General features: G+C 38.5%; 1 protein-coding gene across 4 annotated transcripts in view; it reads left to right on the forward strand.

The window, feature by feature from the left end:
• Window positions 1-2,029: 2,029 nt before the first annotated feature.
• Fndc3a (fibronectin type III domain containing 3A) overlaps window positions 2,030-21,599 on the forward strand; it is a 159,477-nt gene continuing 139,907 nt past the window's right edge. The window contains exon 1 of one of the 4 annotated variants that reach the window (XM_028754218.1): window positions 2,030-2,084. The gene's annotated coding sequence lies outside the window, so the exon portion shown is untranslated. Of the gene's footprint in view, window positions 2,085-2,616; window positions 2,891-3,106; window positions 3,186-3,273; window positions 3,375-21,599 lie in introns of those variants that run through there. The other 3 variants (XM_028754215.1, XM_028754217.1, XM_028754216.1) reach the window with 3 other exon arrangements.

The raw sequence follows: 21,599 nt of genomic DNA on the forward strand, positions 1-21,599 counted from the left end.
ATTCTAGAATAATAATAAATTATTTGAACATGTTATGTAACAAGTGGCATAGACTTATTTGCTCTTTGAAAGATCGTTTTGGCTGCAAAATAGAGAACACACAGATTATCTACAGTTAGTCCAAATTCGCTCAGTAGTGCCGGGAAGGAGGTGGAATCATTAGGGGGATTTTGGAGGAAACATCTCTAGCAGTTGACACAGCAACAGATATGGGAGACAGGGTGAGGGAAACATCAGGGAGGATTGTTGGGTGTTTGATTTGATGAGCTGAAGAACCAGGAAAACATGAAGTTGGTCCAAACCTTGCAAACCTGGGACATTTTGTAGCATACCAGTCAGTAAAGCAATTGATGATTGAAGGACTTTTGGCATTCAATGCAAGAGTCTGAGCTCCAGGAGTGTAGAGGTGTGAGAGTATAGGTGAGTGATAGCTTACGCTATAGTTGGGTGACACTGCATAGGGTAAAAGAGTATAACAAAACACAAAGGAACTTCAGATAGACCTTGGGGTGCCAAGGAGAGGGTCATGTGCCTTAGGCAGAGAGAAGAATGGGAATACGCAAAGAGACTGTAGGAAGGAAAATAGGAGGCAAACAGAGAAAATGGCTGCCAAATAAAGACAAGTTTATGAAAGAATGGTGTTCAAAGTGTTCACTGTTGCCAGAGCCCAAGGTTAAAGGTTAAAGGGTGTAGGTTAAAAATGGTATTTATTTTACTGATGAGGAAAAGAAATGTCTGCTCAAAGCCAGCATAGATTCCTATGCCTCTCTGGCTAGGGTGATTTATATGTGCTGTTTTTTCTCCAAAGGATACAAATCTCCCAGTTTTTACCCTCCTCCTCACAGTGTCTAGGTCTACCTCAGTGACGTCTTGAATTACACGCCCTTATCTCCTTCAACTAGGCTATTATTTCTTGCCCTGCCTATGGCATGTCGATGGGCTTTAAACATACTTATAAAATGTTATTTTAAAGGTTTTTTTTTTGTGGGGGGAGGGTTGGGAGGGTATACCACTGAATCATGTAACCAGAATCTTGAGGGGTAGATAGTAGGATTCTTCATTTTTGTAAAGTTCACAAGAGCAATACTTTGGAAAATACTAGCTTAGAGTTAACTTTGGAGATCACTAGTTTAGCCTCCAACCGAACAAGAGTTGGGCAGCAGTAAGGGGAAACCACACAACTCCTCCACATTCAGATATAAACTCTCCTATTGCAAAACAATGAGCAGTTATACTTCTGTTATTCCAAGATCAGCTTTCCAGTAATTTTGTCTGGAAGAGAGCCAAAGCTGGAAGTTAAGAAAATGAAACATTTCTCTCAGGGAAAGGACTTTGCCCCCTGCCCCGCCCCCCCCCCCAAGTATCTCAAGATGCTATTTGATAGAATCACTGTCCTACTTGTTGACGGGAAGAAAAATAACCTCTCATTAGCTGGCTGGGGATACAAACATCGGATCAATCATTGCCTGCAGCCATAGAGAAAAGCAGGAGGAAAAAGAAAGAGCGGCTTAAAAAAACACTACAGGAAAATAGAAATGGTTAAAGTGGGTGTAGAGGCAGATGAACATAAGCCAAGTGAGGGGTCTTTAAGAAAAGTAAGGAGAACACTGCAAAAGGCAGCACCAAAGTGGGGATTTTACACACACACACACACACACACACACACCCCTCTGCAATCTCATGGGACTTTGGTGTACGGTTTGGATATCATATTTGATACTCTGTGATCCACTAAGAATTTCGTTATCCACTTTTTTTTTTAAAGAATGTAAGAAATACATACATCTTCGAGAGATTTCTGTCAAACGATTAAAAGAAGATTGCCACCTTAAAACGCAGCACAACTAACAAGCTGAAGCACAAGTCAGACGTGGAACCTGGTTTCATCAGTCACCAGTTTTGGATGGACAGGGTAGGACTCAGGTTCCCAAAGACGACCCTCTCCCTAAGGCTTCCGGTGAAACTGGGAAAGTAAGCAGTCCCGGCCGGCCCTCAGGCGTTACTGCAGCGTCCCCCCACATTGCTTGAGGCTTAAGGAAATTGCTGCCGCCTCCGCTTCGGTCTCCGCTGTGCTAGACATCAAGGTAACGGGTTTCCACTAGATTTGGCTGGTTCGAGACCGATAAATTAAGCTCTGCGTTTCTGAAAGACGTAAATCTGTTTTGTGGGTGCTATAAAATGCCGGGGCTCTAAACGTTTGGGAGTGGAAACGTCTGAGCCCACTTCGGTGCGCTTCCCTGCTCTGGGGCTTGACTCTAAAAGCACCTGCCGGCATTCTAAGTTCTGGGGCTTTCCGAGAGGGGCTGACAGGGTTCGGCTCTGGGGGTGGTGGGTAGGGGCGCTTTCTAAAATGCATTTGGAATGGCGTGTGGGGCCCCAGATACGTCAATCATCAGCACAGTTCCCGGGCTTCGGGAGAGTGGCTCCGGAGCGATACCGGAGCTCGCACACCGCACACTTGCCGGCCCGCGAAGCCTGGCTGCGGGACGGCGGGCGAGCGAGCGGGCGGGCGCGCGCGCGCGCACACGCGGGGGCTCCGGGTCCAGGCGGCCGGGGGCGCCGTCGGCGGGGCTCGCGCAGCCGCACTGGGCGCGGCGACTCCGGGCTCCTCCTCCCGGCTCCGTAGTAATCATGGCGGCGGCGGCATTCGCGGTCCCTCGGGTGAAACAGAAAGCGGGAGCTACGCGGAGAGGGAGCGAAGAGCGGGGCTGAGGCGGCGGCGCCGTCACTGCCGGGAAACACCCCCCCCCCACACACACACACCAGTCAGCGCAGCGGCGGCCGAGGGAGCCCGAGCCCACCGCCAAGCTAGTGAGAGGACGAGCCGGAGCCCGCAGAAGAGACGCCGGGGGATCCGCCTTCCTTCGTCTCAGAGCGGCGGGATTCGGAGGTGAGAGCCGGCGGGGGACGCCGGAGTCCGCGTCAGGGAAACCGTTAGGTTGGGGCTGCGGGCCGCGCCGCCTGAGGGCTGAGCCCGTCGGGGAGGGCGGGCGACGCCCCCACGCGAGGCTGCGCCGTCCGCGGGGCGGCGGACCCGGGACGCGGCGGATACGTGCGCGGCACCTGCCGGGGCTCTGCGACCGTGGAGCTCTGCCCGCTCACCTGAGGGTTAAATCCTCGAAAACACGCCCTTCGGGTCTGCGCCCCGGCTGCCGCTGCCGGTGCCTGGCGGCTCCTCTCCCCAGGTAAGTCAACCACCTGTTCGGTCGGTGGAGAGGAGGAAGGGAAGCTACGGTCCTCCGCCAGCCTTGCAGCCTGCGTGGGTGAACTTTTGACACGACTCTGGAAAGGGCGGCATGAGCTAGGTGAAGGAAAAGGAGCGAGTAATTTCGACTTCAGATCGCTAACGCTGCTTCTTTGAACGAATGTGATAGGTAATCGTAATTTTATTAAACTATCACCTTTCATAAAAGCCTTGGGATATTCGTGTGTGTGTGTGTGTGTGTGTGTGTGTGTGTGTGTGTGTGTGTGTGAGATTGCGTGATTGCTGAGGGAGCTAGGGATGGTGAGCTAGAGATTATTTATTTATTTTAGTGAGACTGTAAGTTCCTTTGGGCACCTTCTCGTCTATTAACCGAGAATAGCAGGCTGACAGGCTTTTCCTCTTTTGGTACTATAATCTTGAAGTGCTCACGGTAGACTTTAAAAAGAAAAAACAACTGAGCCACATAATGATTTTGCTGCTTCCTATTGTGGTCTGTTTCAGTTCTTGAAACCCAAGTTTGTGCGTGTTTTTCTGTGTCATACGAATCAAATAGCATCGCCTCTCCGCCTTTTGGCTAAGATCAGTTGTAAGAATGAAATAACAGTTGAAGCTTTTCTGTAATATTTTAATCACTATGCTTTTACCAGCATTAGTACTAAACATATGCCACTCAAAACCGAGCCATATGTCAGACAGAAACAAATTGAGATGTCTGGCTCATATCCCGTGTTTAGATAAATATTTAGTTTGTGTGTATTTGCTGAGTATGTAATTCTTGTCATCTCGGAAGTGTTGTTTAAGACACCTAAAAATGTTCCAGAGAGATGAGTCCCCTGCCTTCTTAACATTTTCTTGTTTAAGTTGATTTTTTTCTCAATTAATGAGATCAGTTACCCATGGAGACAGGTGGTAGGCCTATTAGAAAGCCATGATAAGGACTTTTTAAACATGGTTTTTCTTATAAATATGAGTTTGTTTTTAAGATTTTAGTCTAATTGTAATTCTTGCTACCCTAATAACATCCTTTAAAGGGAAGAAGAGAAGATAAGGTGATGGGGGAAAAATCTTGTTTGGATTTTACATTTAAAAATTTTAGCATTCTCATATTAAATTTCTCTGTGTTGTTTGGTCCTCATAGAGCATCTTCCAGCTTTCTCTGTAGATTAAGTGGAACATTTTTGTCTCAGGCTGCTTACCTTTAGCCACCTGTATGCGTCTGCCTTTAACTCCTTCCTTTCCCCTTCTGTCTGAATCCTCATCACCGAATGGTCAGGAAAAAGAAACTCTTGCTTAGTTAACACTAGCCTCAGTGAAGCGTGATTGTAAGGGGAATTTTCTTCTCCCAAATTAATGTTGTGCATTCGAAAAACCAGATTTTTTTTCTTGGTGTCATATGTCATCACTTCCTCTCCATGTAAATGAGAGCTGATTTATCTTACCGTACACGTAATGACTCCTTTTCACATCTCTGTATTTCTATAAATTTAATACAAATGAAGAAAAAATTCTGTGCTTTCCATGTCTAGTGAGATATAGGCTGAGAGATTTTGGAAAACACAGGAGAAAAAGGAAGAATATTGTAATGAATATTGTCTTTTAGCCTGACTTAGGTAAAAGACATTTAATTTATCATTTGTTCAGCCATAGCTGGTTAGGTTTTTTAAAGCAAAAACATTCTTAATGCATTTTTTTCATGAAAATGAGTTTTGATTATATCTTGTTGCATGATATAAGGATGCAAATATGATTTCCAAGTTTATTAGCCTGATACTGATAAGCAGTTTGTTGTTTTTTTGTTGTTAAATGTAATCTCTAAAACAGGAATTACTAAAATAAGTTCTGAATTTTTCTTTTTAAAAAAGTTAGATTTAGAATTCTGTCTGTTGAGTCCCTGAGTACTTTAGTTGATCACTTTGGTACAACAAATGTATATCAATGTCAAGAGTGCCTTATTACAAAGAAATTGATGACCCATAGAGATAAAGGGCACATTTTGTTCTTTTACATGTATTGTGAGTGTTTATCCTGTTTAATACTCTAGTCTTTATTTCAGAGCATTATTCAGTGAATTCTCTTTATGTCAGGATCCTTAGCCTTCTCTCCAACTGGTTGGGTTTTGTTTGTCTTTAATGTATACAGTGTAAGTTTGCCATGTAGCGCCTTGGCTTCCATTAAATTCATCTTCTGATGTTCCCAATTCCCTATCAACCACTCCCAAGCCTTAGGCTACTTTTGTGCACAAGATAGCTTCTGCAAGATAGTGTGCTTGGGAGGAGATGTCATGGGCTCAGAATGATGAGCCTTTATTAAAGTAAGGGATACAAAAGCCATGGCATGTGTTCCTTTAAGTAATTTACAGATTATCTAAGAATTGTACACTAACAAAGGAGACCATTAATGTAACTTAGCATAATATCTTTAAAGTGTGTGGCATCCACTGTGACTGAAAGTGCTGTGAAGGAGGGCTGCAACAGTCTGGGCATTTGGAGGAAGTCCAACTTGAAATTTTAGGAAGGGTTTCTCTATCAAAGGAAAACTCATTCCAAAAGAGAGTGACAGGCAGAGTTGGAGGTAGTATTAAGAGGAATAGTTTTGGGAGCATCCAAGGACAAGTATTAGGAAAAAAGAGATGATCAGACAGAGATTGGAGCAGGCCCCATGAGGTAAGAAGAGTAGAGTAGGAAGCCCTGGAGAAAAAAGTTCTGCTTACCAGCAGGAACCTGTCTCTGAAAGTAATAAAAAATCACATACCGCTTTGTTTTGTTTTCACTGCTTTTACTTAGCTTACAAAATAGTAGATTTTGATATGACATTCTCATACGTTTGTATCATTGTGCTGGGGTCATTTTCTTCCTCACTACCATCTTTGGACCCTCTTCCTTGATAATTGCAGGTCCTTATTTCCCCCAAATGTCTCTTCTGCTTTCTTTGTGTATGTGTGTGTGGGGGAGTGAGTACATATATTTCTGTATATTAGAGAAAATATGTCTTCCCATTACCCTCTCCTGTTCCCACCTCCCTCTCCTTTAATACCCCTCCCAGTCACACTTCTGCTTTTATTCCATACACAGACAGAGGTAAAAAAAAAAATTCTGTATATGAGAGAAAATAAAGTGTTTACCTTTCTTACTGTGTTTTGTTTTGCTTAGTATTTTGATCTCTAGCTTTAGTTTTCATAGTGGTTAGATAAATTATATATGTTTATATAACTTAGATATGGGTAGACAGCCTTTTTATAGATTGCTTGATAATTTTGTCTTGAAAACTATTTGTAGTCTCTGTTGAATATTTTTTGTTTGTGCAGGCTAGAGTTAGCCATGTAGCTAACTGAGTCATGGCTAGCTAACTGTCCATACAGCACATATTGTAAATATTTTCCTAATGGTTGTTTGCAGTAGTATTATATCTTTTTTGTGATATATGAAAATAAAGAAAATATGCTAAAATAACTACTACTGTAATTATTATTATCTGTGCTTAAAGTTCTAGCAAGAGCCTAGTCTAGGTTTCAGACTAGGAAGGAGTTGTTTTTGAGTTGGGCAGTGAAACAGCAACACAGTGGCTGGAATTAAAATCTGTATAAAAGTAAACCTACCAACTGCTGGGCTTATGGCTTTAAAAATACAACTGTCATTTTAGAAACCTTGGTTAGGATGCTGGAGGTCTTTAAGTGATGGCAGGGGACCAATAACCTGTTTTTTAAAGGTAGTCTAAGGTGAGTTCTAAACATTAGAAGTCCTGAAGTAACTCCAAGAAATAGTTAGCGTTATGAAGCAATTGGTAATCAGATTGATAAACTAGACTCATCTAGAAAATGTTTTACCACGTGGATTAAAGGATGGAAGACCTAGAAATCTCTTAAAAAATACTGTTTTGAAACTGCTCTTTTTGAAACATCTGTTTGAAGCTTCTAAATGTATAACATGTGCTTCTAAAACAGCAGCTTTCAATATGTAGCTTGCAACTCCTTTGGGGATGAGGACCCTTTCACAGATATCAGATATCCTGCATATCAGATAGTTGCATTATGATTTATAACAGCAAAATTATAGTTATGAAGAAGCAATAAAAATAATTTTATGGCTGGGTGGGACTCACTACTGTATGACATACTTACTGTATTAAAGGGTCAGAGCCTTAGAAAGATTGAGAACCTCTGATCTAAGATACTTTCCTCTTTTTCCACTGTGTTTCTCCTATCATTACAGGTGACCCATGGTGCCTGAGATTATGGCTATATGGCTCAGTTGGTCAGGGCTGCTACATAGTTTGTGATATCAAAAGATTAAAATACAGGTAGCATAAGACCGTTATTTTTTATGCTTCGGGTATTACAAATAGGCTTTGTATGTGGTCAGTATTGGGAGTTGGAGAAAGCAGAAGGGACATTGACTAGACAGAATCAGTACTTGTTTTTCCCCTTTATTTTTCTGATAAAAACACTAAAACCAAACCAAACATTTACCTTTTATGCTTTTATAACTATAACTTTGTCTTCCTTTATAAATATTTTTTACTATCTTAAGTTTAAAGGCACCTTTACCGTCCTGCCACCATCCCTGCCTAAGGAGGAGATCAAGTGTCTTGGATGGTGCAGAGCTTAGTTCCACATCTACCACTCATTAGTGACTGGGATTTCATGGTTTGTTTTTCAAAGTTTTAAAATTGAGAATATCTGCTTTGTTTTCATCACACACATTGTAAAGGTGCTCAACAAGATGGTTAAAACATGAACATGTTAAGGCACCATGTGTGTGCTTACATCAGTACTCATATGTATGTACCAGAAACTGCTGAACAGATTGTTTTTCTAATATGACCAGAACTTTTGAGGTCAAGTTTGACTCTGCAGAGTTCTACAATTAGCCTTTTCAGGAAGCATTCAGTACACTAGAAAGTCATAACTGTTTTCTTTGCAAATAAAATAAGATATAAAAAAATTTTCCACACATTAATCTTTCAGATCAGTCCCTGCTTTACTCTTCCTCTGTCCCTCTTTGCAAGAGAATTCTGATTTTCTGTTTCATACTGCCTCACTATTGTATACATAGTGGAAAGAAAATGGATATATAAAACGAGTGAAGTAGTTCTTCAGTAGAAGACACGTCTTTACAGTACTGAGAAACACCTGCTAAGGTCACATTGGATTTTAGGGCCAATACTCAGTTACTTTTAAAGCTCTGAATAAACCTGCCGGATATTCTACTTGGGGATGACTTCTTCCTTCCTCACTCTTTGAGATGACTTAGGTGCTAGCTAGTTGGTAGAAATACAAAGTGTAGTGTGTATTTTGTCATCAACCTTGACAAGAAAGTTAGGTACATTTGACAGATTATTGTATGAACCAGACTATAGCAGTGTTGAGTAGTGTTGGTTTTTTTTGCTCTTCTTCTTTAGAACTCACATCTTAATATATATTTATCCATATAGATTTATATTTTCAAAGTGTCGTTCTCCTTTTCCAGTGAGGGGTTAGTTTAATTGATTTAAGTGTGTGTAGTTTTCTTCAATAAACACACAGCCATGTAATGGGGGGGGAGAGAGAATCTTCTTATTTGGCTGCAGATTCAGAGCACTTGTTTCTTAAGTACACTTCACAGCACATTGAAGATTTTTCTTAAAGTGTAATTACAAATCGAGCATCCCAAACTCCAAATTCAAGATGCTCCAAAATGTGAAACTGATGGCCACCATGATGTCACAGATGCAAACTCTTCACTTGATGTGAAGTGGTAGGTTACAGTTAAGGAGTTGGTAAGCTAAAAAAAAAACTATATAGAAACACCAGGCCACAATATAATGTATATATAAAATACAAGTGAATTTTGTGTTTAGATTTAGCACCCATTTCCAGAATATTGTCATGGTGTGCGCAGATACTCCAGAGTCTGAAACGCTCCTGACTCTAAGCATGTTGATGAAAGGATACTGAACTTGTATATTTTGTGCCTTGAGAGAAGTAGTTCATGTACATACTGACTGCTTTGGTTGAAGGAGTCGTTATTTCATGTACTTCAAAATCAATCTGTTTTAATATTTGCTTAAATAAAAAGAATTCATGATGTCATTTTGTTTAAATTTTCTGGATTTTTTTTAATATAGCCATTCTCAAATATGGTTTTATTCTTAAGACTTGATTTTTTTCCCCATGTAGTGTTTTTGTTTATAATGTCTGGTGAATATATTATTTACATTTTATCATAATAGCTTATTAAGTACCTTTCTGTTGATTTGTATATTGTTATGCTTAAGTACATCTACTACTTCAGAGCAGTATTTTTAAAGAAAATATCATAGTATGGCAATACTTCACTTATATATCTGCTATTTGAAACTTATTAAGATTGGTTCACATGATTGGGCAGCAGTTCTCAGCTTGTGGGTTACAACCCCTTTAGGAGTTGAAGAACTCTTTTACAGGGGTCACATATCACATATCCTGCATACAGATATTAGCAGTATAATTCATAACAGTAGCAAAATTACAATTATGAAGTCACAACAAAAATTTTATAGTTGGGAGTCCCTACAACATGAGGAACTGTATTGAAGGTTCTCAGCATTAGGAAGGTTGAGAACCACTGGATAAAGTGTAGGGACTGCAGTGTCCCTCATGACCCACTTTTTAGGTTGCATTCAGACTATTATTTTAAGTGATGAGTTTATTGGAATAACTCCTCAATTTAAAGATATACCAAACTTTCTCTGCAAATCCATATTCTTTTGAAACCATTGACAAGCCATGTGTCTCATCATTTTCCAGCTTTATACCATGAGGTAAGTGGTGTAACAGACTATTGGTTGTCTTTATTAGGTATATAGAAACATGCCACTTTATCGCAGTTCCCTGATTCCTCCATGTACAATGGAATAATATTAAAATTCTAGAATATGTGTTTAAAGGATTAAAAGGCAGAACTTATTTCTTGTGAACGGAATGAGTGCTGTGATATATTTATATCTGCAACTTTGACAGATGTGTTAGTTATTGTCACCCAGGTTTCCTGTTCTTATTTTCACTATTAATTTATCTATATCTCTCATTTGTTGAAGAATTAAAATGTCTCCAGTGCCTGCAACAGAAATGTTATAAAATGAATGTTATACTTTCTTCTCTCTGGGTTTACAGACTAAGATGAGTGATAAAGTCATGTAAATAAATACATATTTTAAAATAATTAAATAAAATACCTCTTCTCTTGCCTCTTTTTACTTGTGTGATTCTTTCCTGGTTTTGGCCCTTAGTAGCCCTGTTTCCTGTAGAGTGTTGTGATTATGTACATTTGTGTGTATATGTGTGTGTGTGTGTGTGTGTGTGTGTGTGTGTATGTGTGTGTGTATTATAAATGTTTTTATGTATTACATTTTCTAACTGGTGGACTGTGAATAGCACTGCTGCTAATGACAGTTTTGAGCAGAAGAAGCAGAGAATCAGTGTTTCAGGCCGTGTTGGTGGCAAAGACTCTGCATACCTACTGAAGCCAAGCTACAACAGGAGCAGAAACTGGCTACAGCTATTTTATACATAAATGAGTGTGGATCTCTTCTAATTCAGCTTTATTTAGGGATCAGGCAGCAGGCCAAGTTTGACACATAAACCTTAGTTTGTTGACCCTTTGAGTGCTACAAACTTTGTTCTTGGCTAGTACAAAATTATTAGAAAATAATATTTAAGAAGTGCTTTTTCTGTTTTGGGTGCTGTTTCAAACTTCACACATAGCTGCCTATTTAGTTCTCAAACCATCTGAGTTGGATATCATTGCCACCATTTTTAAAATAAGGTAACTAATATGCCCAGGACCATAGAGCTGTTTAGTGATGATAAGGACTTTGAGTCCAGATGATGCTAGAACCCAGGCTTTTTGTTAATACCAGTTCCATTACGTTACATCCCAGGAATGTAATGATTTAGTCTTAGGCGAAATAGTAATGTAATTTACTATATAGATTTAAGGAACCACTATACTTATCTCTTTGTGCTAAAAATGTTACTATGCTGAATTCCAGGATTATAATGATTCACTGCTAGACAATGTTAATAATATAATTTACTGTATTTATGGATTGTAGGGTCAACTGTAATTATCTCTTTGGTGCTAGAATTTGTTTTCTTAAATTCAGTTACCAGTCCTAATAACTCACCATCAACAAGAAATAACCTTATAAAATACTCTAGCAGGAACTTATATTGAATGTAATAGTGAAATACTAGAAAGTAGCACTTCTATTAAAAGATGGGAACATTATCATTATTAACATTGGTCCAGAACTCTTATCTGATACATTAAGAAACAAGAAAAATAACTTGTAATAGGATAATAATATTATTATTATTATTTATAACTGATAAGATTGCAAACTTAGAAAATACAAAATACCAGCACTTGGGAGGCAGAGGCAGGCGGATTTCTGAGTTCGAGGCCAGCCTGGTCTACAGAGTGAGTTCCAGGACAGCCAGGGCTACACAGAGAAACCCTGTCTCGAAAAACCAAAAAAAAAAAAGAAAAAAGAAAAAAAAAAGAAAAAGAAAAAGAAAATACAAAATAGAGGTGAGATGTGATTTAGCTTTAGAACACTTAACTGTATAGCAGATGTCATGGGCTCTATTCCTGGTAGTCCCATCACCATTACTGCTACCCTGACCACAACAACGACAAAACGGAATTAGAAGAGAAGTGGTAAGACTAGACATCCTTTTCTTAAACATAGTGGGAAAGTATCTGGTTTCCTCATCTCTCTCCCTCCCTCTCCCCCTCCCCCTTCTCTCTCTGTCTCTCTCTGTGGCTCTCTCTCTGTGGCTCTCTCTCTGTCTCTCTGTCTGTCTCTGTCTCTCTCTCTCTCTCTCTCTCTCTCACACACACACACACACACACACACACACACACACACACGATAGTAATCTGAAAATGACTTAAAGGGTTTCAATAAATGTCTGGCTATGAGGTTAATTTACTAGTGTTTTTTTCTGTACCAGCAGTGACTGACTTTTGAAATAGTTAAGAAAAAGAGCAGTCATAGGTTATAAAGTACTTTAAAAAATTGTAAAATGTATAGTAAATAAATGAAGAAAATATGAATAGCTTAGAGGAACATTTCTGAAATTGGTAACTCACTAATTCCTACAGAGTGGCAGTTCTTACCATATTGGTTTATAAGATCATTGTTTTAATTAAGAATTTAATGATTTTAAAATGAAACTTGCAAAATTGAAGGGTGAAAGTGGAGGAAGCCATAGAGGCGCATAGTCAAATGAGTTTCAGGAGTAAATACAAGGGGGACTTACGTATCAAAGGTAAAGATCAAATCTTTGCAAAGCTTTATTTTTTTAATTTATTTGTTTTTATGTATGAGTGTTTTGTCTGCATGTGTGTATGTGCATTAAACGTGTTCAGTGTCTGAAGAGTCTATAAGGAGGTGAGAGATCCTTGGGTCAGTCATAAGCTGCTTTATAGGTGCTGGGGCTTGTACCCAGATCTTCTTCAAAAGCTGTGAGTGATCTTAACCACTGAGTAGCTCTTCAGACCCTAAAAGTTTAACTATTAAAATAGTAAGAATCTGGGGTAGAGATAAGCATAATTATCAAAGGGACAGAATAAAATTCAAGAGAAAGAAGATATAGGGAACTATTGAGTAATGGAAAAGTTAGTTTTTAGTAGTGTAGAGAAGTCTTCCATCCAGTTGGGTACTCTGAAAATTTAAGTTTCAAATGACTAAATATCCAAGAGGGGAAAAAAAAAAGATTTAATGTCAAAATTTTTTTGAGTTTTTTTTTTTTTAAATCCTTGAGGTGAAGACTACCAAACTTTGGCATCATTTTAAAAAGGCAATTGAGAGACTAGAATACAGTGTTCACCTCGCAACAGAAAAAACTTAACACTGAAGCTTTTTAAGTTTGCCTACAATTATTGTAACAAAGATAGCTTAGTAGAAAATAGGAAAGACTATGACCAATAAATTCACAGAAATAAAAGTAGGGAGATCTTGAGGCTAGAGAAATGGTTCTGTGATTAAAAAGCACTTGTTGTTCTTTCAGAGGACCTGGGTTCAGTTTCCAGCCACATCATGTTGATTCAGAACCATCCATAGCTCCAGTTCCAGGAGCTAGAATATCTTCTACTGATCAGAGTGGGCATCAGTCATGTATGTGATGCATATACATACATGCAGCCAAAACAGATCTTACAAAAGCTTTGAGGAGACAGCCACAGGAGTATTTTGAGAAATTTAGCTTAAAACCTCAGTGAGAGATGACTTAAAACTTTGAAGTATAACTAGCAAATTATTAGGGAATTTTAGTAGTGTCAAACTGGAAAGCAGGCACTCAAGAATTATTGAACAGAGAAAAATTAGTTTTTTTTTTTAAGAGACTTAGACAGTTTCTATCTACTTTAACCAATAAACTTCTGAATCATACCCATAATATAGAAATACTTTCCTAGATTCCTAGAGAATATTGCTACTACATGGTTATAGCTGCAGAGGAAGACATACAGAAATAAAACTGCAAGTGTGCCAGATAGGTTGGCAGGTGCCTTGAATTCCAGCCCTCATGAAGTAGAGGAAGGGGATCTCTGTGAGTTAAAGGCCAGCCATGGTTACATAAGGAGACCTTGCCTAGAATAGAAAAGAAAAAAAGACAAGAAAAGCTTGAGGCTGGAATGATGACTTAGGAGTTACTTACACAGTACTGATCTTATAGTTCAATTTCCAGCACTCAGGTACCTTGAACTCCAGCTCTAGGAGATCCAGTGCCCTCTTTTGACTTCTGTGGGTATTGCACTCACAAGCACTGTATACACACACACACACACACACACACACACACGCGCGCGCGCACGCACACAGAGAGATAAATCCTAAAAGCCAGGAAGTGTGTGTCCATTATTAGAATAAACTATGGTGTGATCGTAACAATGGAAAGTTAGGGACCATCAAATACATGGAATAGAGCCATGAAAGTAATTTTTAATGAAAATCTCCAGGTATTTTGCATGGAAAACCTAAGAGAGTCATACATGTGACTTTATTTGTATAATAGCTGCTCCAGAATAGCACTTGCACATGCAGAGGAAAAGGAACGCTGCCCACCACAGTTGTGAAGCTTTAAAGTGGAGTTTGGATTTGAGGACAATAAAGAAAAAGTTATGCTTATATGTTTGTGACAGCAGGTAAAGCCTTTGTGGTGTAACAAACCTGGTACTGAAGAGGGGGGTTGGGTTTAGGAGATTCTGATTGGTCCTTTTCCAAATCATTTTCTTTATTGGGCAGTTTTAGTTTTTGACCTTTTCTTTTTTTAAAAATAGTATTTTCTTTCACTTGCAAAAGCTTCCCAGTTGGTCTTTAAATTTATTAGTATTTTTAGAAATAGCAATATTAAGGCCAATGAGATGGGTCAGCAAACAAAGGCATTTGTTACTAAGCCTGCCTACCCATATCAATCTCTAATACACATATAGTGAGTGGAAGGAGAGACTGACTCACATACTCTCATGAATACACATGCCTGGCACCTGTAAGCACACACACATTTTATAAGAAATAATAGGCTATTAAAGGCTAAGACTCTAAAACAAAATGTCAAAGGAAATAATAGTTTCAACATAATGGTGTATCTGAGCTGCAGTAAAACACATTCAAAGAAGAAAGAATTATACTTGTGATTCTTAACTTGTATAAGTTAACTGATATCCAAAGTAATATTGTTGTTTTTATTTGTGTGTGTGTGTGTGTGTGTGTGTGTGTTTGTGTGATGTATGCATGTACTTATATGCCAGTACCTGTGCAGAGGCCAGAGGAGAATTCTGGGTGTTCTGCTCTGTTGCTCTCCACCTTTATTCCTTTGAGTCACAGTCTCTCATTGAATCTGGGGCTAGACTGGGTAGCCAGAGGCCAGATGACAGGCCAGCAAGTCCACAATCCTCCCATTGCCGCCTCCCCACCCCTTTACCTTTTTAGATGTAATTCTTAATTGTAGCTGTAGTTGAGCAGCAGAGTGCTTGTTTAGGCAGTTCTGGGTTCCATCCCTACACAAATTATAACTGTGAATGTTTTCCATCTTCCATATGCCTTCATCTTTCATATCATATGAAAAAACTCATCCTTCAAAGCTCCTCCTGGGGATCTGATCAAGGGTCTCAGTCAGGTAAGACAAGTGCTGCACCACTGAGCCAACCCAAGAACTCTAAAGACAGTTGGTGTTAGAAATCACTGTGTGTTAAGAGTAAAGACAAGTGTTTTTAATAAACAGGATGGAGAGAAATTATGTGCTAATGGAAAATAACTTTAAGCCCAGGACTAGTTAGAGGTTCATAACAGAATTTGGAAAGCACTGCATTAAGTTACTGTGTTCAACTGAAAGGCTCTGTTCTGTTTCACAGAACATCAAAACAGGATTTTCTTGTGATAAAATTTGTTCTTTGCAAGTAATTGGTGAAGCTAACTGTGTTAAGTATGCAAAGTTACTCTAGCTCTGCAGTTGCTTGCAACCTGAACAAGACCCTTGGTAAGAAGGCACAAAGTTAAGGACACAGACTCTGGGAGTTGGGCAAATAGCAAAACCAAACTCGTTTATTACAGGAGCTGAGCAAACCTTTATACCCCACTCCCAGCATCTCATTTGCTCTCAAGTATCCAGATATGACCCTGTCTTTTTCTCAGTGGCTCACGCCATTGCCTGGTCCAGCATCAACAGTCTCTAAGATTCTAGGCATGCTCAGGGAAGAAGTTTCAGCTGCACATATGCTAGAATTGCAGCTAGGCCTGCTTGGGTAAGTTCCTCCTACAGTAGCCATTTTGTCCTAGCACATCTCTTTACCAGTCTACTGGCTATTGGGCATACTAAAAAGAGTCACAAATGTAGGTCCCTTGACATTATAAAGTAAGAAGGATTGGATTTGCTTTTTGTCTTGAAACAACTAAAAACTAGTTTAAAGGCCTAGTACAGTATTGCTTGAGGCATTAGATGTCAGACAAAAGAGGGAGCCTGTGATTGGTTGAGCTTCCTTGAAGAGGTTGCCAGACACAGTACAGACAGGGCAACCCAAGTCTGTCTTGGCAGACTCTGATTTGAGATTAAGTTACAATCTAGGAAACCTATGAAGATTATAATGTGCCTGTCAAAGAACCGAAGATGGAAGAACTGCATGGAAAATGAACTTCAGAAATCTGGAAGTGATTCCCTTAAATAGTCAGCCAGAGTAGTAAGAAATGAGCACATTTGCCTGTATCTAAAAGGAGACACCTAAAATGATCTTTCCCAGTAGTACCTAAGCTACTGCAGAGCTGGATAAAGCAACTGCTCAAAGAAGGTGGCTTCATCATTCAGAAGGCAGTTGGCTACTGGGGCACTGAAAGCAAATCTGGACTTGAATAAGCAATCCTATTCTGTAGTTGAGGGTTGTCTGGAGCTCACTGTGTATGTAAGTCAGGTAGCCTGAAACTCATGGCAGTCTTTCTTTGTTAGCCTCTCAACTATTGAGATTATATCCTCTATTACATTTGGCCATGTGGGTTGTAAAGGAAGAGATGAACTACCAAGTGACAGAGACTTATTGTTAGGACCCTGACATTACTGGAAGGGAAGGGCCACCTTGTCATGCTGTATGGGTAGGTGATTCTAGTAGGTCTAGAAAACAGAGCATTACATCAAAAGTAATTATGCCTATAGACCTTATGGTATTTGTACTGCTAAATTTTAGAATTACTTTTTTTTCTTTGCCCCTTGGGAACAGAACCTCTATCCAGTGTATATACCATCATTGTATTTTGTAAGCACACAATTTAAAGGGGTTCACAAGTTGAAGAAAAAGAATTGTGTTGGAATAAGTCATGAGTTTCTCCCAATGATTGATGTAGATGATGTTAATATGAAAAATTGAATTTTAGAATTGATATTAAAATAAATTAAGACTTTTTTGGGACCATTGGGACAAAATAAAAAAAGACATGAATTTGGGGAAGAGGTAATGGCAGTGTTAAGTTTTGAATATATGTCTCCAAAATTCTTATTTGAATGCCTTAATCTTCAGTGTGATGATGTCAGGAGGCAAGGCTTTGGGAAGATAATGAGACCTAAAGTGAGGTCATAAAGGCGCAGCTCCCACGATGAAATTAATGTTCTTATAAGAGGAGGTCCAGGAGCTTCCTCCCCCTCATAGAGAAAACATGAAGATTGCTGTCTGAAAGAGGAAGCAGGTCCTTGAGGAGCCAGATAGCTAGCACATACCTGACTTTGTAGTCTCCAAAACTGTGAGCAGTGTCTTTGAGCCACCCAGTGTGTTGTGTTGTTTTGTGTTGTGTTGTAGTTGCCTCACTATGACAGTTTGCAATTTCTTAAACTGTTCTGAAAGTTGTCTGTTTCTGTGTAGACTCCTCTGATGTGTGAACATTTATGTTTGGTGTACTGTCATGCCTGTTTTATGCTTTTGCCATGTGTGTACAAAGGAAACCTAGTGTCATGAAGCTTTCCTGCTTATTTTTGTCTAGGACTTATATAGCTTTGATTCTTATACTTAGATCTTTAATCTGTTATTAAGTTTTGTATATATTATAAGAGTTCCAGATTCACTCTGTGTGTAAATATCTCAGTTTCATGACCTTGTTGTTGAAGGAAGTGTCTTTTCCCATCTTGTAGTCTTAGCACTCATAGAAGATTGTTTGACCATATGTTAGAATATCTCTGAGGTCTTCTATAGCTCATTGATCTAGTTGTCTTTCTCTATACCAGTACCATATGTGTTATTATTACATGGCTTTTTGATATGTTTAGAGGACAGGAGGTATGAATCCTGCATCTCTTCTTTCTTTTAAAGTTGTTTTGGCTCTTTATAGTCCTTTGAAGTTCCATATGAATTTTAGGATCAAATTTTCTACACCCCTAAAAATTGCTGTTTTATTGAGTCTGCAGATCATTTGAAGAGTTTGGAAATCTTCAAAATAAATCTTTGAATAAATGAACATGGAATATTTTCTCCTTATTTGGATCTTTACCCTTTTCAGTGAAATATTGTAGTTTCAGAGTACAAGTCTTACCTTCTTGGGTAAGTTTCTTTAAATATAGGTTTATTTGCTTGCTTGTTTGTTTATTATGTGCGTGCACATATGCATATGCCATAGTATATGTGTGGAGGTCAGAGGATGACTCAGGAGTCAGGTAGGGCTTTTCTTGTTTCTGTAGTTGTGCTCCAGGAACTCCAGGCTAGCTGGCCTAAGAGCTCCCAGGTGATTCCTAGCTCTGCATCCCATCTCAGCATAAGTGTGTTAGAGTTATAGATGGGGCTACCCCTTCTAGCATTTTATGAGTTCTGGAGATTAAAGTCAGTGTCAGGCCTGTATGGCTTGTGCAAAATTACCTGCTGAGCTGTGTCTCCAGACCCATCTTTATTCTTTTTGATGCTATTGTAAATTGAATTTTGATTTCTTTTTCAGATTATCCATTGTTAGTGTATAGTAACACAATTCATTTTTCTACATGGATTCTATCTCCTGGAATTTCAATAATTTTTTTAATCAATCATAGCTTTTGTGAAATTCTTACATTTTCTAGAAATAACATGTTGTCTGCAAACATCATTTTACTTCCTTTTTAAATTTAAATGGCTTTCTTTTCCCCTTTCTTACTTAATTATTCTAGCTAGAACTTTTATAAGTGCATTGAATACATGTGTCAAAAATTAGCATCATTGTCAGAAAAAATAAAATCATAATGTTACTAAAAGCCAGTTCCATTTGAACATTGTAAATCCTTACTAAAAGAATGTGTGTGATTGAAAATAAATCCAAACAGCCTAATCCCAGAGACAAGTTCCAAAATAGCAACCCCCCTCTATCACACACACACGTCAAGGCAACGTGACTCCTTAAAATTACTAATTCCATAGTAATTGACTTCAGTGAGAATGAATTAGATGAAAATTCAAAGTATTCAAAAGAATAATTATAAGAATGTTGAATGAAATCCAAGAGGATATGAATAAACTTCTTGCTATATTTAGTCACTACAAACAGCTGGATGAAATAAGAAAGTCAATACAGAATATGAAAGAGGAATTAGTAGAGGTAGAAATACTGAAAAAAAGTTGAAAATTTGGAAATGAAAATACCAATAAATGAAATAAAATCTTAGTGGAAAGCCTTCCCAGTAGAATTAAGTAGAGGGTAGTGTTAGAGCTTGATGACAAGCTTAAAGAATTAGAATACTTCTTGACAAAAAGGAAACAAGTAAGAAATCATGAGCAACATCTGAGATCTATGGCAAATGATTTAAAAGTCCAGATTTATAAATCATGAGTATAGGACCAGAAAAATGAGCCAGAGGCAGAGACAATGTATTCAAGAAAGGCATGGGAAAATTTCCAAATCTAGTGAAACAGGTGGCTGTCACATGTAGGTGACATTTAGAAAACCAAATAAATAGGATCAGAACAGAATATGCCAGTAAGTATTCAGAACAGAGACTATTGAGCACTATCTGAGAGAAGCACCAGTCACATATAAAGGCAAACCTATCAAAGAGAACAGTAGATATCCTTGTTAACTTAGTTAATTGTCAACTTGACACAACCTAGAATTCATCAAAGGGAAGAGTCTCAGTTGAAGCATTTCTTAGATCAAATTGATATGTGGGATGTTTTGAGGAATTTTCTTTATTGTTAATTGACATAGAATGATCCAGCCCACAGTGGGTGGTACCATTGCCTAGGCAGATGGTTCTCCTGTATAAGGAAACTAATTATGCATGAGCATGAGACCAAGCGAGCAAAGGAGCCAGCATGCAGCATGTTGCCATGATTTCTGCATACTTTCTTGGCTGTGAGTAAATGTCTTGGTTAGAGGTAATGCTGCATGCATGGAATAGCAAGCAGGCCTGCCTTGACGTTCCTATGAGTTTGTGCTCTGACTTCTTTCTCTCAGTGACCTGGAAGTATAAGTCAAAAAAGTCTTTTCCTCCTAAAAGTTTCCTTTGTGTTTTATTACAGCAGCAGAAAGGAAACTAGAACAGTGGATTTCTCAACAGAGGATCTAAAAGTTATGAGCTTTTAGAATAATATATACCAAGGTCTGAGAGACAATAGTTGCCAACCAAGATTTACTATGCACAGCAAAGGTATCCTTAATAATTGAAGAAGAAGGAAAAAGTTTCTATGATACAGGAATTCATGATTACTAATGAAACATTAGGGAAGATACTTAAAGGAATTATACACTGAATAGAGAAACATTTGTGAAGTTACAGGAAAGACTGTACTCAACCAAATAATTAGAAAAGTACCAGATAATACGTACGTACATACATACATACACACACACACACACACACACATATATGTGTGTGTGTGTGTGTATATACATATATATACATATATATACATACACACGCACATACACACACACACACACACATATATATATCAAATGGCAGGAGTTAATGCATACCTTTCAATACTGAATGTTCCTAGTTTCAATTTTCTAATTAGAAGATAATGACCTGTACGTCGGATTAAAACACTGGACCCAAGCAGGATATGATAGTTCACACTTTTAATCCCATCACTCACGAGGCAGAAGCAGGAGAACTTTTGTGAGTTTCAGGACAGCCAGAGCTACATAGAGAGATCTGTCTCAAGCAACAAAACAACAACAAAGAAACCCAAACCCATCTATGTATAGTATACCAGAAATACATATATAACTGTCAAAAGTAAGCACAGCCTTAGGATAAAAGAGGAAAAGATATTCCAAGTAAGTACATACAACTAGAAAGCAAATGGGTATAGGAAATAATTTTACTGCACAAAGAATTCAAACCAAAGTTATGATACAGTCATATTATTTAAGAGAACAATCCGTCAAGAGGATATTTCAATTCTAAATGTACAGGTGCTGAATATGGATGTACCCCATTTCATAAGATGAACACTACTGAATATAAAGGCACAGATTGACCTCAGTACATGGCAGTAGGTTACTTGAGTATCTTACTCCAACAAAAATATCAACAAAGAAATAGAGTTAAATGATATTACAGATCAAGTGGACTTAACAGACATCAACAGAATATTGTACCCAAACATTGAAGGATATACATTTTTTTCTGAGAAGCTCATGGAACATTCTTTGAAGTGGACCTTATTTTAGAACACAAAGCAAGTCTATAGAGTATATGAAAATTGAAATACTTCCTTGTGTTTTAACTGATTGCAGTTTAATAAAGCTAGAAATCAGCAGCAAGAAAAATTACTGAACATACATAAAATCATGGAGCAGCACCGTGCTGAATGAATCATTTACAAAATAAGAGAAATTAAAAAAAAATCCTAGGATTGAGTGAAAAAAAGCCACAAGATACAAGAACCCATGGAGACAAGGAAAGCATTTCTTTGGCTGTGTGTGGTGG

The sequence above is a fragment of the Grammomys surdaster genome, unplaced genomic scaffold (assembly GCF_004785775.1).
Source record: "Grammomys surdaster isolate TR1022 unplaced genomic scaffold, NIH_TR_1.0 125985, whole genome shotgun sequence".
Classification (NCBI taxonomy): Eukaryota; Metazoa; Chordata; class Mammalia; order Rodentia; family Muridae; genus Grammomys; species Grammomys surdaster.